Consider the following 27,986-nt stretch of genomic DNA (forward strand, 5'->3'; position numbering starts at 1 on the left):
CTGCCATATAACCGATATCGAATCTTGACTTCTTGAGCCTAAAGAGGGTCCAATTCTTAACCAATTTGACGTAAAGTTTTGTAATGACTTCCAATGACCGTCCAAATCGGTCCATAACCGGATATAGTTGCCATATAAACCGACCTTTAAACTAGGCTTTTTACGCCGCAAGAAGCCTAGTTTAAGAAGACGCAATTAACAGCCGATTTGACTGAAAGTTTTGCTATGGCTTCAAACGGCCGCGTCAAGTATTGTCCAAGTCGTGGCTGAATCAATCAACACCTAATGCGTTTATTGATCTTTTAGGATATAGCATGCATAGAGCTGATAGATTACGTCGTGAGGGCGGCACCGCTCTGTATGTGAGAAACTACGTGAATACTCGGTTATGTATAAACTCTAACCCAGGTGGCCCAATTGAGTATGTTTTTGCTGAGGTGTCTGCTTCCGATAACAAGCTCCTGGTGGGGTGCGTTTATAGACCGAACAACCGCTTGGATACGCGAGACTTTTTCTCTGTCCTAGAACCTCTCTCTCTCTCTTGCTTACTCAGACATTGTGATTGCTGGGGACTTCAATGTCTTCCTTGGGGCTTTTGCCTGTCAACTCAACAATTCCCACGATCGATCTGTACCTTGTTAGTGACACTTCTAAAGTCCTCCTATACGACCAACTGCCAGCCTCATGTTTTTCGAACCATGACTTGGTCTTTTTATGTTATAAATTTGAGCTCACCAGGACTAGGGAAACTTATTCATATAGAGATTTTGCCGTCTCGACCATGATTTTTTTGCTTTCGAGTGCTGTGCTCATCGACTGGGATCTGATATTTCGTATGGAAACTATCGATGAACAAACTGACTTTCTACAGTGGAATATCCGTGACCTACAGGAACTTATGGCTCCACTCAAGACTAGAGAAGTGTCCTCCAGATCGAAACCGTGGTTCTCTCGGGATATTCGTTCGGCTATTCACGAGAGGAATATGTCGCATCGCAGGTAGATGTCGTTCTCGGCTGTTGGCTTTCGGGATCCGTTGAAATTGAGAGATTCTTTGATATGACAGCAATTTCTTCGCTGTCAGTTAATGTTCGCAGCGAAAACATACAACTATTATGGTAATCGTTGATTAAAAAAAATTTCCCATGTTGTGAAAATAGTTTTCAATTATCTCACCACAGCAGAAAGGTTAGCATGTCCGCCTGAACGAACGCTGAAAGCCTGGGTTCGAATCTTGACGTGAACATCAGACAAAAAAGTTCATCGGTGGTTGTCCCCCCTAATGCTGACGACATTTATGAGGTACATTGCTATGTAAAAACTTCTACTCAAAATGGGGTGCCGCACTGCAGTACGCCGTTCGGACTCGTCTATAAAAAGGAGGCCGCTTAAACTTGAATCGGACAGCACTCAAAGATATGTGGGAAGTTTACTCTTGTTCCTTGAAATGGAATGTTCATGGGCAATTTTGCAAATTTGTGGTCTTACAATTATCTCAGTGTAATTGGCAACAAGGAAATACACACTCACACACGCACTTATCTTCTTATATAAGCAAATAGGAAATTAAAGAAAATTTCATATGCGATAGTAAAGGGTTTTTGCATGGCATTATAAAAGAGATAGATCGATCTTTGGTATTCATTTCATTCTAGCACTCCAAACGAGAGTTAATTAAAATGAGATTACGTGACAAGCGCTGGCACTCTTGCTCGCAAACGGCTGGAAGACCTTTAGACGGAGGAAAGGAGGCGGGAAGGAGCGATCTTGCAACATCAGTCACAATGATGGATGAGAAATTCATTGCAACTCAAAGTGGTGCCATCAATCTGATAACCTCAATGTGATGCCACAAACTGACGGGCAGATGCAAATGCACTCTGCAGGCAAATAAACAAAGTGTCAAAGCAAAGTCACCCCAGGCAGCAAGGAGCAGTAGAATGTAATCGAAATGGGAAGTAAGGTGAAAGGCGTTGTGTTTCGCCATCCAAGACAAATCGTAGAATGCAATTTTCCACGCATGCCCCTCGAAGGATGTGCAAATGAAAAGGGAAACTCAATCATTTACCTTCGCCTCGGGCATGCAATTAGGAAAGAAGTCAGCACTTTAGGAAGAGGCAAATGTCCTAAAACTACAAACGCATACAGGTTGGCAGAAACGTATGCCGTGTCCTAGAGTTACGCGAAAACAGAAAATAATCAATTTCAATCAAGGGAATATTGTTTCCGTTTTGCGGACTACAAATATGCCCACATGGATAAGAAGAACTTCCTTCCTTTCTTTCATTTTGCAATCCGGGATCATCTTCAAGAAAGGACAAGGCAAAAAAAAAACAACAAAACGCAGATGTCAGATGTCACCGATGTCACCGATGTGAATGGAAATGGCAATGGTAAGGGCACAAACCTTTGCAATTACATGCTCGCAAATTTCCTCAATTCAATTAAAATTGAACCCTTCGACAACAAGGCAGGCATAGACACCGCATTCAAATTCATTGGGATTCGATCGATTCGAAAATGTAAGAAATTGCTCGGAAAACCTTTGACACACATCAAAGGACTCCATGCACGTTGGCAGTGTGAGCAGCACAGAGTAAGGAAGACAGAGGATTTTGCCTCAGAGCAACCCTTTTGTCGCGTTGTTTAATTAAATTTAGTGCTTTGCGAAAATAACGAAAATGTCAAAAATCAAATCAAAGATCACAATGCGAAGGTCGTCCTGCTCCGTTTGCCAATCGAACAATGCCGTTAATGTGCTCTAGAAACAAATTTATGAAAAGGACCATTTAACCCATAATGCAGGTGAGGGGACACGGCATCCAAGGAATGCGCAAGGCAGCCTCAGCCACATCTACGACGACATTGCAAAAAAACAAACAAAATCATAATTTCACCCTTTTGCTAAAGCCTTTCGTTCCCTCGTTACTTCCGTCCGCCGTCTGGAGCAACGAAAGGTAGCGAATTTGTGCAATTGTCATTCAGATGTTGGTTTCGATTTTAATTTTGATTTTGATGCGGATTTCAAATCGTGTTTCGTTTCTTTTGAAAAGTTTTACTTATTTTTCCCATGCCTGCCATACACGCCATGAGAAAAGGATGAGAAAGCTGTGTGAAAGATGGCATATGCAAAGGATTTCGCATAGGATGTACACATCCGTAAAAACGGCAGATTGTGACGAACTGGACAACTGGATGGCCAAGCAATTACACTTAATTTGGCTTAAGTCTAATCCAAACTTAAACCACCACTTATTGTTATTATTTGTGGTCAGTTGTACAAGCCCTCTTCAAAGAAGAGCGAGGTTGAGCCTCGCATCGATACTCCGTCCGAGTGGCCGCTAATCTCGGTAGGCATAAACCTTTGCAAGCAACCCACAAGTCAGGGTATCTCGTTGCGGCTCATTGTCCACCAACCCAATGGAATCAATTGTAATCGATAGATTATTATCTCATGTCAACCGCTGGTGGTTGTTCCTCGGACCTCGGACATGGCACATCTGGGCTTCACTGCACCTCCTTGCAGAGAGCGGCTTGGAATTTCCTAAACACCAGCCTAAGAATCGAGAGGATCAGGAGATGGTAACTTTGGCTGTACCTGTCATTGTTGTGTTTTCCCAGATTGTTTGGAAAATCCCAAAACAAATGCAAACATTGATGAGTCACAGCGTACAAAAGAAAATACAAGTCATAATGGAATTTATGTAAAGATATTATCGATCTTCGATCTCTTTAAGCCGCTAACAATGCCCAGATATTTCCCCTGCCATTGTTCGCGCAAAAGCAGGTTGAGTGTTTTTGTCCCTAGACTTTCGTCGTTCCAAACAGGCGACAGTTTGTCTGGCACAACGATCGATCCATTTCACAGATATCAATGCCAGCCATTCACAGTGCATTTAGGCCTTAAAGCCCATTGCCCATTGTTTGTTGTCTGTGGAGCGTCATCTACGTTGATCGTTTCTGGCCCATGTCAAAAGAATTATTCCATTCCGTTTTATCCCCACTCATTTGTCCCCTATTAATAGAGTGCTAGCTAGCATCTTTGTTATTTCTAAACCAGGCAGCGATCCTCACAAAGAGAGAACGAGACAAGAGCGAGAGCGAGAGACAGAGACAGAGAGATGGGAAATACAAAGATTAGACCCTGTAAGCCACATAGCTTATCCAATTAGTCTGTCTGTTGTTGCCTTTCCATCGAGCTGACATGGAAGCCAACCATAAAAGGCTATGGCTAAAACCATCGCACAACAAAGTGCTTAGGGCATCTCTTCAATTGCTCTTGTAATTGATACAATTATCGATGTGACAATGTTGTTGATTCCCTGTCCCTATAATGTATATGAATACGACCACAAACCTTTGTGTCCTTCGAACCAGGAGCTCTGGACCTTCCCTACCTGTTGTAGGAGCAAATAAAACACTGTACTCCTCGCCTCTCAAGTAGTTAGGTTAGATTGAAAAGAGGGTGCGGCTATCAATCCGCCCCATACCACTATGGACACTATGGATGGCACACCAAAGCCAGAAGTCGGATTGCTGTGCGCTCTAAATACTAAAAAGTAACGTCGAAAAAGAAATCTAAGTCAGGAATTATGTGCTACTTACAAAATTTGGTTCCCTACCAAATGGCGGTGTCTGATAGCAGCGAAACCGGGCAATGACAAAGGAAACGCTCCAACGTCTCTTCACTTCCCCGCATGCTATCGCTTGCCGCACCGCTTTTGCATAAGTGAGCTCGTAGTCCTTTATGCCTCGTTATGATACCGAAAGCTATACTGACCTACTTCTTTCTCCTTTTCAATAATAGCCTCGTCACCTCACGATCTAGATCCCCCATAGAAATTTCATCGTTCGTCGCCCACGTCCTTAACTCAGACGGATTACCCAAATTTATTGACGGCAGTCCTCCGGCTTTCACTGCCAAATGGTCTCCACTTTCATTCCCCGTTATGCTCAATAGTTAAATTGTCGGGCCAGTTTATATCGAAAATTCAGTCTATGATGGTGCCGGCATAGCATTATCTGCCTCAAGAAGTCAAATTGTAACTACACAGAAAAAAAAGGTTGGCCGTATATTTAAGATTTATCCTTATTGGTAGGATTTTAACAATGAAAACGAGCCAAAGAACCAAAACTTTAAAATAAAGATGCTATCTTTAAATTTTATTTCCTATATGCTAATGCATCCGACCATCCGTTTCAAATTTCGACCGCTGATATGTATTGGTTGCCCAAAAAGTAATTGCGGATTTAAAAAAAAAAGGAAATTAATTTTTAATAAAACTCAAAATGAACTTTCATCAAATATATAATTGCCATTTTGTTCGACAACCTTTTGCCATCTTCCTGGCAAATTTAGTATTCCGCGCTCATAGAACTTCTGGCCTTTATCTGCAAAAAACAGAACCAAGTGCGATTTTATAGCCTCATCATTGCCGAAAGTTTTACCATTTAAGGAGTTCTGCAAAGATCGAAATAAATGGTAGTCTGATGGTGCAAGGTCAGGGCTATATGGTGGATGCATCAAAAGTTTCCAGCCAAGCTCACTCAGTTTTTGGCGTGTGACCAGCTCAAAATATACCACACCCTTGCAATCCCACCAAACAGACAGCATAACCTTCTTTTGGTGGATATCAGCCTTTGAAGTGGTTTGAGCTGGTTCACCATGCTTGGACCATGATCGTTTTCGACTAACGTTGTTAACAATCAATTTTTCATCGTAACTTATTTAACTTCTCTCCTATCTCACGCTCAGTTACATGACGATCCAATTCGATTAATGCTTTGATTTGGTCATCATCAACTTCATTTGGCCGACCTGAACGGAATTTGCGAAACCAATTTTGACACTATCTTCCTTTTAAGGCTTTATCACTATACACATCTCGTAACTTTTTAGCAACCTGCTCCGCGTTTTTTCCTTTACGGAAATAATAAAGTAAAATATGACGAAAATGCTCCTTTGTGGGCTCTATATTAAAATTGACACCAAACAAACAAATGTAAACAAAATTTCGCGCACTTTTTTTCTAAAGCAAGCTAAAAGTAACAGCTGATAACTGACAGAAGAAAGAATGCAATTACAGAGTCACAAGCCATTGAAAAAATTTGTCAACGCCGACTATATGAAAAATCCGCAATTACTTTTTGGGCAACCCAATATATATATTATAAAACGGCCAAGGGCTTTATAGAGGCGACTTTGTGGTACATATTACGGCTAAACGGCTTAATGAATTTCAATGAAATCGGCATCAATCGAAGGATATTTTTCCAGAGAAGCGACGGACATTTACAAGAAAAGTAACTTTTCTTAAAGAAAAGCCAAGAAAATGAGGAATTAATTTCTAATAAAAGAAGAAGATGCATAAACACTGCAAATTGTTGTTGGTTTTTCTCCTAAAGCATTCGTTATGGGTGTGAATGCAAAGCCATAGAGTCTGAACCCAACCAAAGAGTCTAGACTCAAAGTCATAAAAAATCGCTGGCGGCGAAACCAAATAAGAGACGCAGAGTCTGGAGTCAAATTTGAGGGATGGAAGAGAAACAGCGCGACTGGTCCCAAAGATGTTATTTAATTATTACAGTTACGAAAATTTATTTAAAATGTATTGCAATGTAATTTATCACTTTAAAAAAATTTTTAAATTTAACATACAAACATTTGCATTTCCGTAAAATTTTCTGAAAATTGTTGGCAACGTAGCGAATTTTCATGAAAATGTGGCAACATTTTAAGTGAGAAATATGCGGATAGAAGAGAACATTAAGAACGATGCTGTCAAAAAAGAATATACTCTATTTTAACGTCATGACGCACAGTGGGAGAAAATCGCAAAAAATATGCCGTGTGAGAACGGATAGAGATATGTGTTTAAAATGTAGAATGGTTAGAGCAAGGGCGTTAGCGCGAACGTGTTGAAAATATCACGGCCCTGGGTGGTTCGAACACCTTTTGGCAGGTCCCTAAATTGGTCACCTCAGCATTTCCAAAAGTTGTTCGGGCTGCAAAATCTTCATTTGTGGTCCGATACGACGTTACGTTAACTCAACCATCATGGCAAGTTCGCTCTAAATCGGTATATAACGGTATAATAACTATCTCAGTGTACCATTTATTCCCAAACTGACGGAGAACAGAACTCTTAAACAAATGATAACAACAACAAACACTGCAATTGCATACAAGTTTAACGAAACATTAAAAACATTATTTGCGAGAAGAGCAACAAAAAGGGACAAACTCAAAGAAAACAACGTTGTTTACGAAATAACTTGCGAGGACAACGAAAAAGAAAAATACAACAACGTTTATGTGGGAACAACAAAAAAAAGATTAGGTGTACGATTGAGCGAGCACGAAGCAGATACATATAAGAAAAGGAAAAGACAGCACAGCATTGGCACAGCACATTAATGAGAAAAAACACACTGCGGTTTTGAAGAACGTAAAAATACTGAACAAAGAGAGAATTAAAAAACAACCGATATACATTGGAAACCTCACCGATTCAAGAGAGAATACAAATGTCCACGATTTTGGCCATAAATTCTTGATAAATTTATGTTATTCGGGGTTTCAACCAGTTGTTCTTTACTTTTAAATTCAATTGGTAATTCAAACTCTTTATGATACACAATTATATCATTGGACGTACCTATGGCGAAACTTAAAAAATTGTCAATTTCAGAGTATACCATCCACCCTTCACTTTTTACACATAATTGGTTCGGTAAACGAATAATCATTTGCGGCTATCGAAACAAGTTTGCCGTTAAAGAGCTTTTGGTTTTAAAACAAAAGAAAGGTACTTTTACCGTAGGCGAAGTTGCCAAATGGTTTACAATAAACAAAGTTAGTCACATTCCATAATGCAACGCTTATGGCTAACGTTTGATATGTTGAAACGAAACATTACGTAGTTTACATAAAAAAGAAAAACTTCGCAATTAAAGTAGTTTGTTTCTCGTAAAAATGTCTAAAATGATTTATTTTTTTGCGTGTAGGATTGTAGCAATGAAAACGAGCCAAAGAACAAAAACTTTAAAATGAACATGCTATCTTAAATTTCCTATTCACTAACGGACATGATCATCCCTTTCAAATTTTGATCGCTGACTGATTCTTATTTATAGATGACCATCCAATTATAAGTTTTTGCATCTTAGCATCTTAGTTTAGCATCTTAACCCCTAAAAAATTAAACATTTAAAGACGCTCCTATTTGTAAGGCTATTTTGAGTCTTTAACTACGGTACACTCATGTCTTGTCACAATCAATCTTGTCCCCTCAAGTCAATTTCAACGTTATTTTGACCTTCATTTAAGATTTCTGTCTTTAATAACAAGACGTGAAGTTAAAAATATATTTAGAATAAAAAATCCTTAATATCAAGGAAACATTTTATCACTAAAGAGAATGTTTCCTTAAAAAATTGGAAAATTTATCTTCTTTAAATTAAATTTGCCAGTCTTTGGCTCGTATCTTTTAGCGTAGTTAAGATTTTTTCAGTTTAGTTATGATTTTATAACTGTTGACTACCGATGTCGACTCCCGGCACGGGATAACTATGAGCTTCACACACACTGAAAAAATGAATCCTGATATAAAAGATTTTATTGCGTAATATTAAGGAAGCGATTTTTGCTCCCAATGTTAACTATTTTATGCTTGGTTTTAAAAATTAGTTCTTAAAAACAAAGATTTATTGGCCTTAATATGGCATATTTAATCTTAAAAATCTTGTCCTTGACATAAGGATGCATATCTTTGAGCTCAATTTGAGGAGCGTTATATTGCTGTATATTAACTTAAAGATAAAGAAATTGCCTATAAATTGTAGGAGACCACATGACTTTGATTAAACTTAAATATAGCAGTGATATTTGTAAGAAAGTTTTGCAACTTTATTTCTAAGATAAGTACAGTACGCCGTAAGTACCAATTTTCAATCAAATTGCACGAAAGTTGAAGCTTCTAGGAGCTTAAGATGTTAGAAATGTAGATCGATTTGGGAGCGTTATCCCAATCTATTCGACTCCCACCGAGAAGCGCATAATAATAAGGTGTGATTTGTGTGACACGGTACATATTTCATGTCGCATCCTCATGATGCTCAAAAATATATTGATTGACGTTCAATCGTCAAGCCATCATGCCTTGTATTTTAATGTCTTAGCAAATTTCATGTGTAGGAGTGCTAAGCAACAAAACATTTCTGAATTGTAGAAAAAATAAAAAGTTGAAAATATACCATACCAATGAATGAATTTTTATTTATTGACTTTTTTTTCAATAGTTTCATTTCATTCAAAATTATTAGGAAGAATAAGAAATTTGCCTAAAAATCTCCAATTATAACAAAGAAGATTTCTAAAGTTTTATGACGTCATTATTTTTTTCAAACGTTTATTTGACGTCAAATTAGGTAAATTACATTCATTGGGTTTTCTTTTATTTCCCTCCAATGTACATTTTATGCCGTAGAATAGCTGGTAAAAACATCATATGGATTTTGTTCATTTTGCTCAAATGGTTTCAATCGCATAATTTACAAAATTGGCTTTTATAGGCCTTTGATACGGAAGCATGTCCTCATTTTTATTGCCGAGTCCGAACGTTTTGCCGCAAACCGACAGGACTCTAGTAGAGAAGTTTTAACGGCTTATTACATGGGGTAAATACCTCGTGTCGCCAGTAGTAGGAGATAACAACCGATGACAATTTTTCTTATTTATCGTTAGAATATCTCTGTACGAAAAATGAATAGAGTACCTATTACGGTCAAAAGTTAAATTAATCGTTTTTGGCTCAAAAGCTGAAACTGAAATTATTCAAAATATTACATTAATGGAAAGTAAATTGAACGACCATTTCTTATCTTATTTCTGAATAATAATAATTCAAACCTCTATATAAAAAAAGTGATAATACAAAAAATTTAATAAATTTATATAAAACATTTGTCGATGATAAAAATATAGAACTTAATTGCTTAATACCTATTTACCATACTGAAATATATTTTTCAAGACTAACATGTGGAATGGATGAACTACCTATTACGACCAATAACTTTTGCTCGGTTTTGGCGGCGAAAGTGATCGAACGCAGTGCATTCAAGTGCAAATACAAGTGATAAATAAACAAGTAAAAGCGTGCTAAGATTCGGCCGGGCCGAATCTTATATACCCTCCACCATGGATCGCATTTGTCGAGTTTTTTTCCCGGCATCTCTTCTTAGGCAAAAAAGGATATAAGAAAAGATTTGCTCTGCTATTAGAGCGATATCAAGATATGGTCCGGTTTGGACCACAATTAAATTATATGTTGGAGACCTGTGTAAAATGTCAGCCAATTCGAATAAGAATTGCGCCCTTTGTGGGCTCAAGAAGTAAAATAGAGAGATCGATTTATATGGGAGCTGTATCGGTCTATAGACCGATTCAGACCATAATAAACACGTATGTTAATGGTCATGAGAGAATCCGTCGTACAAAATTTCAGGCAAATCGGATAATAATTGCGACCTCTAGAGGCTCAAGAAGTCAAGATCCCAGATCGGTTTATATGGCAGCTATATCAGGTTATGAACCGACTTGTACTTTATTTGACATAGTTGTTGAAAGTAACAATAAAAAACGTCTTGCGAAATTTCAGCTAAATCGGATAGAAATTGAGCCCTCTAGAAGCTCAATAAATCAAGTCATCAGATCTGTTTATATGACAGCTATATCAGGTTATGAACCGATTTGAACCATATTTGGCACAGTTGTTGGATATCATAACAAAATACTACGTGCCAAAATGCATTCAAATTGGATAAGAATTGCGCCCTCTAGAGGCTGAAGAAGTCAAGACCCAAGATCGGTTTATATGACAGCTATATAAGGTTATGGACCGATTTGAACCATTGTATTCGACCAATAACTGTCAAGCATAGTATAGCAAAGTTGCTAACTGTCACATCTAAAAGCTTTAAATCGTTCAAAATAAAATTCAAAAAATTGGACACAAACTTAATTGGAGACATCCCACTATTCATCTTCATAATCATTATGGACATAATAAGCATTTAACCGGTAATGCGGCTTATGACTCGAGCATTCGAGGATCGATTCAGAATGTCTACCTGTGATATCATACGAAATTTAACCTAGAGTTTAAGCAATGCTTCTTTTAGTAAGCTAAAAAGTAGAGTTAAATTTATCAATGCCTTATATTTCCCTTACTGTCATACATTTAATATAGTTAAGGTCTATCCAATTTGATTTCTATTGCTGTAAAGTAAAATCTCATAATATGTTTTGATGAATGTGCTAGATTACTAAGAGGGTTTAACAACATATGTATCTAAATTAATAAATCTTGATTTTAAAAGAATTATCGAATCGATTATTAAGCAATAGTCTGTAAGGAATTGTATTTTCATAGACTGAAATAAATAAAGGACAATTTGGTTAAAAAAAAAGTTAAAAGTTAGTAATTTTAATTAAGCTTATTTCTTTAGACCAAGTGAGCGCTTTATCAAACATGAGCAAAGCATATTATCGTTGAAGATACCAAAGATTTTAAGTTAAAGTCACCTCCACAGGTGATAAAATTGCATCCATAAATGGGATATGTCAAGCCTTAAGAAAAAAGCATAGCCATCTTTTATAAAAAAAGAGGTAGAAAAGTTTTGCTTTTGTGTTGTTAGCAAATATAGAAATGGGAAATTAGTGCCAGATTCAAACAATTGTGATGTGGATGAATGCGTAGAGCGTCTGCTCGGCTGCGACAAAAAGTAAAGCTTTATTTAATCTATAATGGCAATGTTTCATATTCATTTAGTCTCCTTTAAAACAGCTGAGCAATTGACAGGGTGGCGGTGGACCGCCCGAAGAGTACGTATACAGCGATTTTTTTTCAATAAATTAATGTTTCAGTGTTTGTTCATAATTTATCTGTGGCAAGTATAAAGTGAACTAATACAATGTAAAAACAATTCGGGGGCTGTTAAACAATTGTTGAACGAACAGCGATCATATCATTCTTAAGCGCTTAATGTATTGTACAAATTTCGTTCATTTTACCTAGTGTTGAGGTTTAAAATGGACCTTTGGACCAGAACGTGCTTGCTCCCCTGTGAAAGCTGACGGGTATCGCTCCACATACAGCTGTGTGGCTACAACAACAACAACAACATTTTAATTGTAACCTTTAAAAATTAATTAAAAATTCGTACTGAAATTGACAATCATTAGTTGGTATTTCCTCAGAATCATCGATCTTCTCATATAACTCTCTAGGTATTGGAGAAAAATATGAAATAAATTTCATTATTTTTTTAAACAAAGAAAAGACTCATAACGTTGGTTTGAGTAAATTAAAATGTTTAATGTAGACAGAGTCTCCTCATACTTTTCGCCCCAAAGGATTGTCTTGTTGCTATTTTATGGGCACATAGAAGGGAATATTATGTGGCATTTACAATAGGCATTAAGCCAGACATATTTGTTCTCCACTTATGTAAAGAAAAGGGTGTTTTGTCATAAGAATGTTCTCTGCCATCGGCCATACATATTACCCGCCCTAATGTACACACATACACACTGGGCTCTTGTAAAGGTCACAATTCACAGACGTACCCATAGATATTTTACGAATGCAGCACCCATTATTTATGTGTGGAGTGGTACCAAAATGATTAGTTAAGAGAAAAGGTACAACCAACAATAGGAGAACAAATGGAATTATAAAAAAACTGAAATTTCATTCATAACAATGACTTTCGAATTTATGTCTATTGTGCTATTGTGTTTATCTACATAGGGTACACATACATATGTATCCGTATGTACGTACAGTTTTCCTTTATGGAAAACAAAACAAAAAACAAAAGAAATGAAAAGAAAAACATAAAGAAAATTCATAAATGTTTCCGAAACGTTACTAACAATAAACACCACCAAACGAACTGTCCATTCATTGTCAGACAACGGCGACAGAGTGTCTGCCAGGATCGTCTCCATTGTTAATACCTGCATGACCCGCAGCACCTACACACTGACATGTCATGCTTTATACACGCACACACACACACACATATCTGTGAAACGAATTATATTTTCATGTAGCTGCCTTGGATATTAATGCACTAAGGTGCAGTGACAAACGTGTCTTTGGTGTTTAATTCCGGACAAGGGCATTCCTTTCATTGTAGCCCAGGGCATAATGATTACGTTCAGATTGCGAATCTCATTTTCATGAAAACATAATACAAACATTTCTTAAAAAACAAATGACATTTGCCCTTTTTATTGTCGTTTTGGTCTCTAATTGCAATCCACCGCATAAGTTATATCACGATCTTTCCATATCCCTGTTGGATGTCCATTATCAGTGAGCTGATAGAACCTGTGATACCTCTGAATTGACAGCGATTGATAAACCCTAAGCTCGGAATAGGTGTTATGACATATGCCATTGGCAAATATACAGCCGACCGATCGCGAAGAAATTTCACTTGGAAGTTTATCGTCGCTGATGTTTAACATCCTTCTATCGGCATAAAACATTGGATTCTACTCATTCATATCATGAAATTTGACGGTAGGGGCAGAAAACTTCTTGGTTTAATTAGTGATTTAGGTGGCGTGGTCTTAAGTGGTAGAACTAGGAGCGATAGTAATGGAGAGTTACCTTTCTGTGGCATGATGGGAAGTTCTGTAATAGAATATTGTATTTGCTCCGCAGATTTCCTGGAACTTTTAGATGACCTATCTCTCCCATCCAAAGCCTATTCAGATCATATGCCAATTGTTATAAAGTTATCTTTTGCTGCTGAAAATTCGGACAAACCATGCTCGTTCCCAGAGAAACTTAAATGGAATGCAAGTAAGTCGATAAGATATTGCAAAACGCTGATTGAACTGGCAGATGATGGATATGTTTCTTCTAGTAGTGATATTGATGAGAAGGTCAGCATACTGTTGACCAAGATATATGAATCTGCTGGTGGATCAGGTAATTGGAAATTTTTTGAAAGTAAGAACAGGTGGTTCGACACTCAGTGTGAGGCAGCAAGGCGACGAATGCTTGCGAAGCTAGGTCTATATCGTAGTGGGATATTTCGACCATTCTTAAGGAACCATTTTTGTACCCTCTTGGCGAGGATGAACAAGAAGCTACTATTTTCTGGGCAACGCCCAACTTTATTGATCCTTTTTCAGATTCTCCTTTTGAAATGAGAGAACTGCTATTGAGAGACGCAAAACTTAACAAGCCCTCAGGTTTCGATAGGATCCCTTTCGAGTTCTACAAATATGCGCCGGATATATTTCTTCAGGGAGTTCTTAAACTTTTAAATTTATTTTTCTACAAGAATCTATTCCTGTGGTGTTCCGTAGGTTCATTATTATACCTCTGCACAAGAAAGGCGACGTTAATGATGCATCCAACTAAAGGGGTCTTTCGCTTTTGGACACTCTGTATAAACTCTGTACGGGTATTTTACTAAGTAGGATTAATAGTTGGGTCATAATAAGGGCCATTAGGGTGTGCTGAACGATTTCCAGGATGGATTTCGGAAAGGTTACTCGACCGTGGATAATATTTTTACTCTAACTAACCTGGTACATATAATTCTCAACTTAAGAAGAAAACCTTATGCATTTGTTGTATATGGTGTGGGACAGTAGTCTTTTATCGGATAGTTTCTAGGTGTCTCGGGGAGTCAGACAGGGTAGTCTGTTGAGCCCCCTTCTGTTCTCACTATTTTTGAACGACATGCACGGAGAACTACCGTCCGGTTTGGTTTTTGAGGATATGGAAATGAAGCTGCTTATGTACGCAGACGACATAGTCCTGTTGGCCGACTCTCCTTTACAACTGCAGAACATGATAGATGCTCTCCGAAATTATTGCTTGAAATGGGGTCTGGAGGTGAATCTTACTAAATCTAAGATTATGATTTTCAGGAGCGGCAGCCGAATCGACAGAAATCAGCTATGGTCATATAGATCTCATCCCATAAAGTTAGTTAATGAATATAAGGAATTTGGGACTACCCTCATATGTCATTCAAGAAACATCTTGATAATAAATTAGAGGCATCTAAGTTACCAATAAATGCCACGTGGGCACGATATTTACGTAACGACAGAGTTCAACTTTTGGAGAAGAAGAAATTTTCGATACGGTAGCAAAGTCGATTTTATTCTACGGTGCTCAGGTCTGGGGGTTCGAACGTTATGAATAAGCGGAGAAACTTTTAAGATTTTTTATTAAGAATATCCTATTTCTACCTAATAATACCCCAAATTATATGGTTCATCTTGAGACTGGCCTCCCCAGTATGTATTCTGAAAGTACTCCCGATGCCTCAGGATAGGCTCCCCCGAATAGTGGCCAAGAAGATTATTGATACTGGCACCTTATGGATAAGAAAACTGAGGGACTTACCTTCGGATCTAGAGATTGATATGGACTCCAGCCTTAGAGGCCAAGAGCTAGTTGCATTGCACAAGTCTGTCTAAGGGTGTTTAATTTTACGTAAACGTTCATTATGGACGGAGAGGGCTACGCAGTCTCAATTCCATGACGTATATCCAAATCTCCAATATTTCCATTCCATCATATTTTGTGGATATGAACTCATACAAGATGACGAGTTTGACATTTCGCGGTGGTGGTCTTCTCAATATTAATGCAAGAGCGTTTAGAAATAATACAGACGCCATTTGTACAATATGTAATTTGCCCTCTGTCCAATTTTTTCACATGAAAGAATAATTTGTTTCGGCAAAAATATACTCACTACCAATGAGTGTAATGAAATTTTGAAGGGCAAAGACTTCATACAACTACATAAATATTTAACAAATTGTTTGAATACAGAAGTTTGATACAAAATGAATTTTCTCCTTGAATAATTAATCGAATAATTAAACCTGATACAAATGCAACATTGTCATCTACCAAATACAAGGCCAATCTGGCACACAACCTATACACATGTTATGTCAAAACTAGATTTTTCATAATTCTTCTAGCACTATTTGTTAACATTCTAAATGAATTTTTATGATAATAAAGTCTGATCTAATCTAAATCATGAAATTTGACGCCGTTTTCCAGAACTGGCCAACACTTGCACCACGTCAACGAAACGCAAATACAACGTTCAACATGTAAGTGACACCACAGGTCAACCAGTATACTTTCGCCTGAACATCTAGAAATGGTGAAATGTCAATTCAACTATATGGTGGAAGTAACTTTTTTTTTTGTAGTCCATCAAAAAGCAACGGGTCCAGTCCCTTGCACATGGTGGCAAAAAAGAATGACCAATGACGACTTTGTGGTGGTTACAGGAGACTGAATACAATAACGACGCCCGGCAATCCCCTCTTGCCACCCATTCACGATTTCGGATTACATGGTAAGGAAATATTTTCTACAATAGAAATATAATATAGGTATCTGGAGCTCCTTTTTCTAAGAAAAGCGGCAAAATGTTGTCAATTCAGTTGGAAAGCGTTGCTTTGCTGTGACTACATACAAGAGACACGTCACAAAATATCCAAAATTTTTCATTGTTCCAAACTCTAATTAAAACACATCAATTGGTCACTGTATCCTTTGTATCAATATAATTGTTGACCAATTCGTTATATGAGGTTGATTTGATTGATTTTTAAGTTTTTTCCAAAAAGCTAATAAATATGATTACTTTATGTTGTAAACCCTCATCTAAACCCACTGATTTGCAAACCTTTAACTTAAACGAAATCGTTGTAACAAATTTGTAAATAGTTTTGACTGTTATGCGGAACAAAACCGCTAATTGAATTGAAAAATGTATATTGGTGCTATTTGTTTGGACCACAGCTGTCTATGTATAAAAATAGATACACAACTTGTATATTGGAATTCTTATTGTCAACACATCAATTACATTGCATTTATGGGCACAAGGGCCAACTAAACTTATTAACCTGTGATCGAAGGGTTTTGTGGCAGCAACCACAATTGACGATTGAGTGACTGTGATAGGCAATCACTTTTTATTGAGCGACAAACAAATCTAAATGAGGGAATTACTTTCGAACGCTTTGCACACATCATTGTCATCCTCAATTGGCCTTCTAGCGATGATCGGCATTCGTCCATTGCACAGCCACCCCTTTGCACAGCCATTGGCCATGCATGACATGAATTTAATCCCCGCTGGAAATAATGAATATTCAAACAGCTCACAAAAGCTAATCTCCATGTTCACACAGGGCTTTCCCAACTCCCTTACATGCCCTTGAATATATCCACAAATCTGTTTGGCTTAGATTCACACACGCATGTCAGATTGGCCGTGTTCACAGATAAATGCATGGGGAGGGTGGCTTAAGTATGGGCTGCTGCGCAGGGCTCTGCCGTTTCAATAAACCTCTGCTGCAAGGTAAGAGTGAAATTGTATAAGGACATCCGGTGGAATTATTGGCGGATGTGATACGTGAGCGCATCACTGCAACTGTTTCAGGATAACAGAGATGCTGCCGCATATTTCCTCAATCCCCTTGTCCTGCTTTGAACAGTTTGGCATTGTTTGCAAAAGAAAAAAAAATCATGCAAAAGTGCTTAGAAGAGGGACAAATATTGTCAGTAACCTGACAAGAAAATTTGGTGGTACAGCTGTGATCCTGACACGAGAATCACTGCAATTTTCTCCTAAGGCCCTTGCTGTTGAATACACATATCGTACATTACATTGCGAAGAGCACAAGGTCTTCCCAATGCTCTTTGACGCTTGAGCGAATAACTTGCTTAAGAAAATAAAGGAAAAATAATTTAAAATTAGCAGCAATTCAAATAAAGGAGTTATCCGAAGGTTCAATAATAAAGGGTCAGTAACAAATTCTCAAAAATGCAGGCCACCGTAGCGCAGAATTTGTCATGTCCAACTATGATGCTAAACGCCTAGGTTGGAGTCCTGGTGAGAACATTCCTCAGCGGTGGTTATCCCCTCCTAATGCTGGTGACATCTCTGTGAAGTACCATGCCACGTAAAAACTTCTGATGGTCTCACCAGGATTCGAACCCAGGCGTTCAGTGCATGGGCGGACATGCTAACCACTGCGCTACGGTGGCCTCTTGATATCAGAAAACTTTTTTCTCTGGGTTAAAGACTAAATAGGTCATAGGTGCTTCTTGGTCGACATTGTTGTAACATTGTTTTTTATGACTAATCGTAAACCGCTCCTCGAATAGAGGGCGCAATTATTGTCCGATGTGGCTGAAATTTAGCATGAATTGTTTTGGTTTAACCATCAACAAGTGCGTTCGGTTCGCAACCTGATGTAGCTCCAATATAAACTGGTCTCCCGATTATCCTTTTGGGCCTCTAGAAGGAGCAATTCTTATCCGATTTGACTGAAATGTTGCACAACGACTTCTTGTTTGACTTCTAATATGTTGAATATGTCCTGAATCGGTCCATAACCTGATATAGCTCCCATATAAACAGATCTCTCAATAATATTTCTTGAGCCACTTTAAGGCGCCATTCTTATCCGAATGAATTCCACTTTGGTCTCCAAAAGCCAAGCCAGATGAGTCATCCGCCGTATAGTCCTGACTTGGCACCGAATGACTTCTTTTTATTCCCGTACGTAAAAAATAAAATATGAAATAGCATAGCAATTTTTATCCATTATCCTCTGTTTTTCTGTAAAAGAAATATAGGCCAAAGAACTTGATAAATACGATCCATCGTGGAGGGTGTATAAGATTCGTCCCGGTCGAACTTAGCACGCTTTTACTTATTCATTTTCACCTACGGCAGGTGAGAAAGTCCCTGGGGTCCCTTTTTCATACAACGAGATGAAGCCAATAAAAAAGTTACACACGACGGTTATTCCTACTGTTGCTGATAAAACCATTGACACTACCAAACGTAGAGGAACGAGCGCTGAACAACCGCATAACCGTATATCCAAGGAAAGGAAAAACAATTATAATCTGTTCTGTTCAAAAGCAGAAAAACATAACATACATACATAATTTTGTTGCTTTAGATATTATTAAGACCGGCAGAAGGAGCTGCACCGTCGTTTGCGTCTAGAATGAACAGACCATCATGTCGCCAATACCGTTCTGAGTATCGACGGCAGATGCTACACCTGCACAGATAATGTGTTGGACTAGCGACAATCTAAACAGTTATTTAGGCTTTTTCATATATAACTAATACAAAATTAAAACGAATGACCCAACCGTCGGAGGGTTAAATATAACAAGTGACACTCACCCACCTACCTCATACGACCTGTACTGCCAATAGATATACATACATACAAACAACGGCAAAATTGCAAATGCCACACAAAGCCGAGTCTTTAGAAATTGGCTGACCAACATGCCGAGTAGGGCCACACACATCCCAACCCCACAACACCCTCACCTACTATAAATAGTGATACTCTTTCTCTCGCACATCTCTTTCTCTTACTCTTACCACTTAACTCCCACCTATGACTTGGCACTCACATCCGTAACGAATGCTTTGGAATAAAGCCAACAACAATTTGCTGTGTTTATGCTTTTTCTTCTTTTATCGAAAACTAATTCCTCATTTTCATGGCTTTTCTTTAAAGAAAATTAATTTTCATATATATTCGTCGCTCCTCTTGAAAAATATCTTTCGATTGATGGCAATTTCATTAAAATCCATTTGGCCGTTTGGCCGTATATGTACCACAAAATCGCCTTTTTAAAACCCTTGCCCACATTTTCTATTTCTTTGATTTTTTCCATGAAATGTTCCACACTTCCGAAAAAAGATTAAATTTTTCGTCCTCCCACTCACCTGTAGATCTACAATTATTTAGGAAACCCTCCGAAGAAATTGGACTCACTTTCAAATCATTTGTCCATATCATGACCAAAAACATGAAAGTCAGAGGTATCAACAATGGATAGCAAAAACCCTGTGCTCCTTGGTTCGACGTGTTTTGAGAGGGAGAGGGAGACGGAGATGTCCACATGTTCATTCACATTTTGTAACCATGTCCAGTTGACCTTTAGCACTGCTTGCCCATTGCCCAATATCGATGTAAGCCGGTGGAGGTGTTTCTACGCAACAAATATTTGTGTCAGGATGTCAGTGCTTTGGAAAACAAAACCAACAGATGTGCAGAGTTAATATGGGCTCCCGTTTGTTAATCCATTAGGAAATTTCATCAGATCATTTCGAAAATAAACAAGGGCAGGTGGTATCACCAAGTGCGAACTGTTGTTTGTCTAAGCATTTGCTGTGGGTGAAGGCAGCCGCATGTGAGCATGTCAACTACTCAGTGTTCCAAGTATAAATATAAGGAGCATAATGACCAATGTCCAGTTCTAGTTTCAGTTTTCCAAGTATAAATATAAGGAGCATAATGACCAATGTCCAGTTCTGGCAACATTGGCTATGCTCATATGCAAAGTCATCCTCCATCTGTTGTTCCAGCGATGACTTTCCACTTCACAGATCATCCTGCGTAAAGAGCTCCTCTTGTTTGTGAGGATAGAAATAAAACTACACAGCACATCAAATAAATTGTGCTGCTTACCTTTCTGCTACTAAGAGTTTCACTTCGAGGGCCATAAGTCATAAAGTTTCCATACAAGCCTTAATTAAAAGCTTTTAATAACAATTCCCATTTGAAAATTTCGTAAAGCTAGAGATTGGCCTCAACCTTCAACTCCCACTTGAATGCGTTGAAGTTGAAGTTTAATTGTTGATTCCGTGAAGATATCATTTTTCATGGAAACCCATTTGAATTCTATAGTGCAGCAAAGGAACTAGCCATCGCAAAGGAAACGTGAATTTTTCAAACGAGAGTTCTCCAGTGGAAGCTATACACTTTTTCATATCCTCTATAATCGAATTACTTTGTCTGTGAGTATCTTTAAACAAATGTCTCTATTAAAGTGTGGAAAGTGCATGAAGGTGGTGAACAACCACAACCACATAAAACTAAGTTCGGCCGGGCCGAATCTTGGGAACCCACCACCATGCATTCTAATAAAAGTTTACACAACTGAATTTAGAATTAAGCCGAAAATAAAAGCTTTTGGTGCTGTCAGATCGGTTTTTATGGTAGCTACATATATCAGGCCAGAGACCATTCTGGACCACACTTTTTACGGATGTTGGAAGCTATAAGAGAACACTTCACCAAAAAAAGAAAATTAAAAATATCAGCCACATTAAACAACAATTGCGGCTTTCAGAAGTTCGAGAGTACGAATAATATGGGAGCTATATCGGGTTAAAGACCGATTCTGATCGTACTTGGAACGGATGTTGGAAGTCATAAAAAAACACTGCCTGAAAAATTTCAGCCATTCGGCAACAATGAATGCTTCTACGAGCTTAAGATGCTAATTTGAAGGACCTCTTTATATGGAAGCTATATGCAAATCTGAACCATTTGCAGGCTCTAACGACCTTCATCAATACGGAATATACGTGTAAAATTTTGAATGGCCTGCTTACAACTACAGTTTTGCAATTCCCCGGAAAACGGGAATAACAAGTTTTTCATTTCCCGAGTTCACGGAAAATGTTGAATTTTATTTCCCTAAAATAAGACCACCGTGATGCAGAGGTTAACATGTCCGCCAATGACCCCGAATGCCTGGTTTCAAACCACGGTGTGAACATCAGAAAATTTTCAGCGGTGGTTTTCCCCCCATTGCGGCAACATTGAGCTTAAATCGGACTGGACTCATTGATATGAGAGCAGTATACCCCGTGCCTCAATGGAATGTTAATGGGAAATTGTGTGGTACTGCCATAAACGTAACAACTGAATGGAGGTTCATAAGTAAATAAAAGGTATTAAGTTCGGCCAGGCCAAACTTTGGATACCCACCACCTCGGGTATATATGTAAACCACCTTTCATCAAAATCCGGTGAAAATTGCGTACCTTATGTCCCATAGCAGTTATATCGAAATATGATCCGATTTGGACCAAATATTAATAAGCACAAGTCATTGTTCAATTGTGTATAACAAAATATTGGTCTTTTTAGTAGCTATATCTAAAAATAAAAGAACTGAACATATACAAAATGGATGTCGAAAAGCCTAACATAATTCAATGTGTCAAAATTTCAGTTAAATCGGCGCCTTTTTTGGGGCGATTCAAGATATCGGTCTTTATGACAGATATATGCAAATCTTGATCGATCTAGACCAAATTGCAGAAATATGTGGAGGGGCTTAACTCTCAGTCCCAAATTTCGGCAACATCGGACAATAAATTATGGGCCTCAGACACTAAATCGGAGGATCGGTCTATATGGCAGCTATAACCAAATCTGGACCGATATGACCCAAATTGACGAAGGATGTCGAAGAGCCTATCACAACTCACTGTTCCAAATTTCAGCAAAATCGGATAATAAATGTGGCTTTTAGGGGCCTAAGACCCTAAATCGGAGGATCTGGACCAATCTGAGCCAAAATGACGAAGGATGTGGAAGGGCCTAACATAACTCACTGTTCCCATTTACAGCAAAATCGGATAATGAATGTGGCTTTTATGGGCCTTAGACACTAAATCGGCGGATCGGTCCATATGGGGCTATATTAAGATATAGTCCGATAAAGCTCATCTTCGAATTTGCTTATGGACAAAAAAAGAATCTGTGCAAAGTTTCAGCTCAATATCTCTATTTTTGAAGACTGTAGCGTGATTTCAACAGACAGACGGACGGACATGTCTAGATCGCCTTAGATTTTTGCGCTGGTCAAGGATATATATACTTTATAGGGTCGGAAATGGATATTTCGATGTATTGACAAAATGAATATACCCCCATCCTTCGGTGGTGGGTATAAAAATAGTCGTTCTTACATATAAGACAAAGGTTATGACCTCAAACATCATATTAATTCAAATTACCCTAGCATTTTTTAATGAATTTTTTTCTAAGACTATTTCCAGATTTTGATATTTGGATCATTGACGACTCTAAAAACAGTAAACGACCACTTGTTAAATATGCACTTTTCATGTGTCCAAAATAGACAAAATTTTTCATTATGTCAATTTTATCGGTCAATTTTCATTATGTCAAAAATTGTCAGAGCTATTCGGCTAAAGGTTAAGCGGAACACTTTCCACTTGCATTCAAATGCTGCTTAATTTTACAGCCGATGACATCTGAGCTAAGTGAAGGAAAACTGACTCCATTACTCTGTCCGTAACATTCGACTGTTGAATCGAAGCATCTTTCGAACGAAGAAAACTGTTCATTCCAAATTTTACTCAAACATTCTTTGTTGATTTTGGTCAGATAAAAAACCTACCACTTTTCATCATTGGATAAATTTTTTAAAATATTATTTCAAAATCTGTCAGGATGACCATTCTCATTTTCCCGGGAAAAATGGAAAATTTTCCCGGCTCGTGAATCTCTATGAAGAAGCCTTACAATTACAACAGACACACAATGTAGTTCTCATATGGACTCACGATATTCCCATTATTGATGATAAAATTTAAAGAAAAGTGTTATATTATCAGCGATATTTTTGAAGTAGTTCAAACAAATTAAAGCGTGCTAAGTTCGGCCGGGCCGAATCTTATATACCCTCCACCATGGATGCATCTGTAGCGTTTTTTTTCCGGCATCTCTTCTTAGGCAAAAAACAGGATAAAAGAAAAGATTTCCTCTGCTATTAGAGCGATATCAAGATATGGTCCGGTTTGGACCACAATTAAATTATATGCTGGAGACCTGTGTAAAATGTCAGGCAATTCGAATCAGAATTGCGCCCTTTGGGGGCTCAAGAAATAAAATAGAGAGATCGATATATATATATATGGGAGCTGTATCAGGCTATAGACCGATTCAGACCATACTTAACACGTAAGTTGATGGTCATGAGAGGATCCGTCGTAAGAAATTTCAGACAAATCGGATAATAACTGCGACCTCTAGAGGCTCAAGAAGTCAAGATCCCAGCGGTTTATATGGCAGCTATATCAGGTTATGGACCGATTTGAACCATACTTAGCACATCTCATGCAAAATTTCAGCCAAATCGGATAAGAATTGCGCCCCCTAGAGGCTCAAGAAGTCAAGACCCAAGATCGGCTTATATGACAGCTATATCAAAACATGGACCGATATGGCCCATTTACAATACCAACCGACCTACACAAATAAGAAGTAATTGTGGAAAATTTCAAGCCGCTAGCTTTACTCCTTCGGAAGTTAGCGTGCTTTCGACAGACAGACGAACGGACGGACAGACGGACGGACATGGCTAGATCGACATAAAATGTCGCGACGATCAAGAATATATATACTTTATGGGGTCTCAGACGAATATTTCGAGTAGTTACAAACAGAATGACGAGGGTAGGGTATAAAAAGTAATTGTGAAAAGCATGGGTATTTCCCTGTGAAGCACGAACTTAATACCCATCTCTTTGTTACAATATTTTCAATGTAAAAAGATTTTCTTGGAAGAAAATCCAAAATTCAAAAAGTTTATTTTAAAATGTTTTAAATAAAATTTCATTGTTCTCAAAATTACGGTCAATGCAAACAGAACTAGCAAATTTATACTAGACTTCTCGTCTCTTAATCAGTATGAGCTCCGCATCAATTGCTTTAAATACTGAATAGTAAATCATGGAATTTCAAAAAAAAAAATTAAATGTTTTTATTTCAAATAATTATTTTAAAATGTAAATTAATTTCATTGCTGATGTAATTCAAATATTTTATAATTATTGTTTGTTTCTCTTTCGAGACGAGCTGAATGATCGAAGATGCAAATGGAAAAGGAAAGCCACAGGTAGCAACACACACCAACCACTATGGGACGCGTTTCGTCTTTGGTAAGAAGACTTTTCAACCATATATGGCAGCTATATCCAAATCTGAACCGATCTGGGACAAATTGACGAAGGATGTCGAAGTGCCTAACACAACTCATTGTCCCAAATTCCAGCAAAATCGGATAATAAATGTGGCTTTTATGGTCCTAAGACCCTAAATCGGCGGATCGGTCTATATGGGAGCTATATGAAGATATAGTCCGATATAGCCCATCTTCGAACTTAACCTGCTTATGGGCAAAAAAAAAGAATCTGTGCAAAGTTTCAGCTCAATATCTCTATTTTTGAAGACTGTAGCGTGATTTCAACAGACAGACGGACGGACATGTCTAGATCGTCTTAGATTTTTACGCTGATCAAGAATGTATAAACTTTATAGGGTCGGAAATGGTTATTTCGATGTGTTGCAAACGGAATGACAAAATGAATATACCCCCATCCTTCGGTGGTGGGTATAAAAATACTTACATTTTACCTCACTTAATTCAACTTCAACTTCATCATCAAATATTCCTCGGCCTCTCCACTAAACTTGACATCTTGTTACCTCTTTTGCATGTTATTTTTTCTTCTCTTTCCGCTATAACGATGCGCACTAGTGATGGGTAGTTCCGGATGGAACTAGTTCAATGGATTTTATATAACTAAGGAACTGCTGGAACTAGTTCCATCTCTTTCCTTCTTATAGTACCATAGTTCCTTTTTTTTGCATGTACACTTTTCTTTTGCTCCCTTTTGTTAATTTGTAGACCAGCTGATTGACATGCCATATTTTGTTTTTTGTTGTATGAAGCTGACAACAACTAAATAGAAGCGTCAACTTTTTTAATGGACAACAACTGTGTACGTTGTGATTTAGGTGAAAGGAAAATAAATTACCACATTAAATGAGGCATGAGTGATGGCACAACTATAGAAACGTGGTGGCATCCAAAGAGGGTCCTCTTTGGTGGCATCCACACATTTTTTTATTGTCAACAAATCCAAGTTGTTTTGATGCGCTACGATTCGTGTTTCTTTTCAGCAGCGACACTTAATACTTGTTTAAAGCAAAGTACACAAAAATAATTTTAAATTTAATTTCATATACAGTCGAAATGTTTGTATCTATATGTACAATTAAAGCCACCCATTTTAAGGTTTAAAACAAAATTCAAAGCTCTTTCTTGTTTTGTATAAAGGAATCAAAAAAGGGAAAAGGAGCCAAGGAACTAAGAAAAGGAACTCGTTTCTTTTGTGGAAGGGAACTAAAAGGAGCGATCACTAAAAGGAACTAAAATGCCCACCTCTAATGCGCACCCAATCTCATAATAAAACCAACTGACTAACTTACTGACCATCAAAACGGAAAAAACAGATACGTGTGTATACGCCAATTCACATAAGCCATTCGTTTTACAGCATGCACCAGCTTGCCCAAAAATGTAAACAAAACAGATTTTAATAAATTCCGACTGTAGATGGGTGTATGTTATGCTACCAGTTTAGAAGACGAACTTCAAAATAGCAAGTCCTCAAAATCAGTTGAAATAAGCTTCAGTAAAAAATTGCTACAACATTTTTTTAAGATGTCACAGATTACCATTAAGGATGTAATTTTCCCATGCGGGAGTATTTTTGAACGTGAACAATTTTTTTTTAAACTGGTTTAAGGGAACATTTTTAGGAAATTACCATAGCCATTTTAAGTACATGAACTGATTGCAACTTCCTTGGAAAAGGGGTATGTTCCCGTAATTTAGCGAATTTTCGCAACAGAAGAGGACATTTTCATATAGAGAATAATAAAATGTTTATACCAATACCCTTTTTCAGTATAAATGAAATACACATTCTGAAGTTCTCCTGGAAGCAGTGGAAGGTGTCAAAGGCAAAAATATTCTTCATCAATTTTTAACGAGTCACTTATATCCGTTTTCAATTTGTTGCAAAAACAGTGACCTGCTTCTTACTCTCTCACATCTTACTGGTCATTTCTTGTGCCAAAGATATCAAATCGAAGGTAGGTATAAAAACATTTTTCGATATTTGATTTTCAAAACACTTTTCCTAAAAATGTCCTTATCATAGAAAAATTGGGCAAACAATAATTGTTTTGCTCCGAAAAGAATCTTCTTTTCGGAACTTAATATGTCGAAATTTGTAAACAGGGCGAAGAAAAAATCAATTCGCCGTGACATTTAAAATTTTCGGCAAAAGCTTATTTAAAAATGTTCAAAATTCCTATTAGCTCCAGACAAAACCATCAAGACGGCAAGTTTAAATAGTTTTTACTAGGTTGTTGTAGCGGTAATCGAACTACCAAGAATGCATTTAACCTTCAACGGTAGACCAGGGTAGCTCTAGCTCAGTTCCAATGGGCCTGGGATTGATTCCTACATCATAGACGTTTGTCTCCATTATAACCAGGGACCACATCACATGTGTCAAATGCATGACTCTCTGGTGAACATGAGGATTCCTCCTGAATTGAGTTCATACGATGTTGATGGGCAGGATAATTAGCGTACCACTAGCAAAGAGCACCAATTTTAGTGTGTGGCCGTCCAGAGAGCATATACATAGTATGCTGCCAAGATGGAAAGATAATGTTCACAAATACGAAGTTATTTGGTGTGTTTAGGGGACCTCTCCTAGATGGGGTGGAGCTAGCGCTCTCACTACTGAGAGGGTTGCTAACAAGCAATTGCAATATCAGGACTTTGAAATCGCGCTAGTTGACGGTTGTGCACCTATAGTTGACGGTTGTGCACCTATTGTGGCACTGCCTAAATTAGTTCAAGATTATGGATTATGTTCATTTATCTTTTCCTGTCTAAATTATTTTCAGGCACATAGTCCTTTCGCCATTTTGACTGCAATAGGGGCTTAACATGGCAGATTGGGGGGAACTTATTCAGCCCGCCTGGACGCAATCTTTGTCATGCATGTTGGCTCCTTATCTTCTTCATTCTATTATCTGGCATTGTACCGCCGTAAATTTTGTCTTCCTTCTTCAGCGTTTTTGAATCTCTTGTATTTTTAGGGCGAATCTATTTCTGAGTGAAGCTGATAGCTGACTGCAATAGGGGCGTAACATGGCAGATTGGAGGGAACTTATT

At 37.9% G+C, this 27,986-nt stretch overlaps 2 long non-coding RNA genes across 3 annotated transcripts in view; one reads left to right on the top strand and one right to left on the bottom strand.

Moving 5' to 3' along the window:
• The window catches only part of LOC106096148 (uncharacterized), a 52,550-nt gene extending 36,692 nt beyond the window's left edge, over window positions 1-15,858 (bottom strand). The window contains exon 1 of the long non-coding RNA XR_009396863.1: window positions 15,447-15,858. This is a non-coding gene — a long non-coding RNA (uncharacterized LOC106096148). The remainder of the gene's footprint in view (window positions 1-15,446) is intronic.
• A 153-nt stretch (window positions 15,859-16,011) lies between these two features.
• LOC106096149 (uncharacterized) lies at window positions 16,012-16,729 on the top strand. Of its 2 annotated transcripts, none has more exons than XR_009396862.1 (3): window positions 16,012-16,174; window positions 16,277-16,425; window positions 16,487-16,729. It is a non-coding gene; the product is annotated as an uncharacterized LOC106096149 (long non-coding RNA). The 2 variants fall into 2 exon arrangements; XR_009396861.1 differs by having other exon boundaries at window positions 16,492-16,729.
• Window positions 16,730-27,986: the final 11,257 nt, after the last annotated feature.

This window comes from Stomoxys calcitrans, chromosome 1, assembly GCF_963082655.1.
Source record: "Stomoxys calcitrans chromosome 1, idStoCalc2.1, whole genome shotgun sequence".
NCBI classification, from domain to species: Eukaryota; Metazoa; Arthropoda; class Insecta; order Diptera; family Muscidae; genus Stomoxys; species Stomoxys calcitrans.